Source organism: Schistocerca gregaria, chromosome 3, assembly GCF_023897955.1.
Source record: "Schistocerca gregaria isolate iqSchGreg1 chromosome 3, iqSchGreg1.2, whole genome shotgun sequence".
NCBI lineage: Eukaryota > Metazoa > Arthropoda > Insecta > Orthoptera > Acrididae > Schistocerca > Schistocerca gregaria.
Genome location: NC_064922.1, coordinates 863042098 through 863045200, shown reverse-complemented (window position 1 = coordinate 863045200; position 3103 = coordinate 863042098). Strand labels below are relative to the sequence as shown.

Here is a 3103-nt window from a genome sequence, read left to right as displayed (position 1 = left end):
TACTGGCCCTGCACAGTTGAGCAATATTCTAGGGTTGATCGCACGCCGGCCGCTGTGGCCGAGCGGTTCTAGGCGCTTCAGTCCGGAACCGCGCGACTGCTACGGTCGCAGGTTCGAGTCCTGCCTCGGGCATGAATGTGTGTGATGTCCTTAGGTTAGTTAGGTTTAAGTAGTTCTAAGTCTAGGGGACCTCAGATGTTAAATCCCTTACTTCTCAGAACCACTTGAACCTCAGATGTTAAGTCCCATAGTGCTTAGAGCCATCTGAACCATTGATCGCACGAGTCATTTGTAAGCAATCACCTTTCTAGTCTGATTGCATTTCCCTAGTATTCTACCAATAACCCGGAGTCTGCTGCCTGCCTTACTCATGACTGAACTTATATGATCATTCCACTTCATGCCCCTAGTCAATGTTACATCCCATTACTTGTATGCGTTTACAAATTCCAGCTTTGACTCACCAGTATTAGTATATGAATATATAGTATTACTATATCAATGTATGTCCGAAAGAACAGACACCAGTGGTGATCTTGCAGCTCTCGAAGAATGAAATTACAATGAAATCTAGACCATTATCTGCTCACAGGTGTTGATAAATATCAACAGGGACAGCTGAAAATGTGTGTCCCGACCGGGACTCGAACCCGGGATCTCCTGCTTACACGGCAGTCGCTCTATCCGACTGTGCCATCGAGAACATCCGACTGAGCCATCTAGAACACAGAGGATAGGGCGACCTCAGGGATTTATCTCTGGCACGCTCCCCGTGAGATCCATATTTCCAATTTACTGGCCACTCACTACACTTTTAGTGCCACGGCCCACTACACTCATTACACGCGGCAGTCATCTACCGATTCCCCTAAGTGTTTGGGCAATGTGAGTGCTTCCGCACTGATACCACTAGTGGTCTTGCACCTCTCTAAGAATACTGAGATGCGCGCGCGGCTACTTGCGAAACCACTTATCTGCATATGAATATACCATATACTGAGCTGCTCAGCTGCTATCACGCATTCGAATGTAACGACTGAATTCACGATATGCAGACATTTATGGCGCTATACGACAAGTCCGTTTATTTGGATAAATGCGTATGGGGCCTGAAGAGGCCATAATGGAATAACGAAACTGGTAGCCTTCACAAAATAACATCTTGAAGTACACGGCTGTTGGTGAATTTTATTGACATTCACAATTACGTAGCCACCCGATGTCCCCTGGCCATAATGGATCAACAGAGACAAGCCATGAATGTTCGCCAGCATTCTGTTTTTGAACTCGACTTCGTGAACGGACGCTGGGTGACAAAGAGGTTCTGAGGCGTCGTGTCAGCGGTCAGACGCACACTGTACGATGCGCTGTGCTACCAAACAGGAACGCGGAACATCCGACATGGCTTTGGACGACTATTCGAGAACACTTCTACGAGATACACTGTAGCTGCGAATCCGTCACTGATATACAGACACTCACTCACAGTCATAGGCCTTTAAATAGAGGGCGCTTCAGGTACGACGCAATAGATGCGCAGGAACCAACAGACGGTCTGGGGCAGGGACAGGACAGCGTTAGGGGCCGTTCTTCTGGCTGCGACAGGTGGCGTTGCGAAGAAGTAGTCCGGAAACAGTGTTGGGCCTTTTGCAGTGCGAAGTGTGCGTGGTCGGCAGCATATGATCACAGGACAGCGTACGAACTCAAACCTTGCAGGGTAACGGCAGTGCGCCGACTGACCTATTCAGACACAGCTCCTCGACCTCCGGGCTGCGGCTGGCTGTTGCACTCTTTGCGTAATGGGCACGTAGAGCTCCGCTGTTTTTCTGAGGGCGCGTGGCTGCATTTGCATAATAATTGATATTCAAGTTGTTAATTTCCTCACCATGACCTTCTGCACGATGTGGAAATAGTAGAGTACTGTGTACTTAATGTGATACGAATAACTGGATTGATGTTTTTGCACCAAAACATTACTTCTGACACGTACATGTTGTACCGCGAAGTAATCTACTTGACGTAAGCGAGTAAAACTTCGGACACCTTCCTTGGCGACGCAAGAAGCAGAGGAAAGCGGGTCAAGGCGTAATAGCTTGGATGGAATTACAACAAGGGAAGACCTATGACACCGCCAGCACTACAGGCGCACCACGAGCTCACATCGTAGCCGAGGTGGCAGCCCGAGTGCCGAACTACGGACGCAGCAAAGAGACAGAACCCTACGACTGGGATGACCGGAATTCCCCTGTCCACGTCGCAGCGATGCTGTGAGGTGAAAAACGGTAACCACGGTAACCACTGGGCCAGTTTCGCATAAATATTGCTCAAACTTCAATGAGACTACGTTAATCTGCCAGCCTGTAACGTTAGGCGAGCTAATCGGCCACCCAGTATTGGTATGAGGCGAGGTGAGACTGTTGTACAGCTGAACCTCAGCGGGGGTTCCGCGGCAGATTCGCCTAGGTGACAGGTACGGGCGAATCCAGATACAAAGGCGTGCAGCGTCGCCAGAAATGGGTGAATCCCAAGGCTGGGAATCTGGACGGCTGTTGCTCGCACGGCCTTCGTGCAGGAAACGCACCGAAAATAGCGGAGCATCAGACGAGCTGGAAGATGGCTCCTTACAGATCTTTGAGAATCCGCAATAATTTACACTCCAGTATTAAATTAAGTGTAAATTAAGTTACGCTCTGAAAAAAAGTGGCGCATCCAATGGCAGAGCAATATGTTCAATAGTAACTTTATTTAAATGTTGATCACAAGTACTAGTAAAAAAACTCTGCTAATTAAAAAATCTTCAATTGCATGTGTTAGTGGACATCACAAGTGAAAAGAGAACCAAAAGATCCCTCTCTCAAGAAGGCATAAATAATTGTTTACATAATACTTAATAACAATTCCTTGTTATTCAGTGTCAGTACAGCTGAGTAACAATACTAGCTTATATATTTATGAGTAAACCTTTATTTGTAGTTCTTGTGAATGGTCTGAGTGTGAGGGAATATTGATAACATTCTTTACTTATACACTCTATAATGTATTAGTTTAGTCCGCGAAGTGGTCAAGTTGAGTAAAATCATGTCTATAGAATTTAGTAATGCTG

The 3103-nt window shown here is 46.9% G+C and overlaps 1 non-coding gene across 1 annotated transcript; it reads right to left on the bottom strand.

The window, feature by feature from the left end:
- Window positions 1-629: 629 nt before the first annotated feature.
- Trnat-ugu (transfer RNA threonine (anticodon UGU)) lies at window positions 630-704 on the bottom strand. Its single transcript has one exon. It is a non-coding gene; the product is annotated as a tRNA-Thr (tRNA).
- Window positions 705-3103: the final 2399 nt, after the last annotated feature.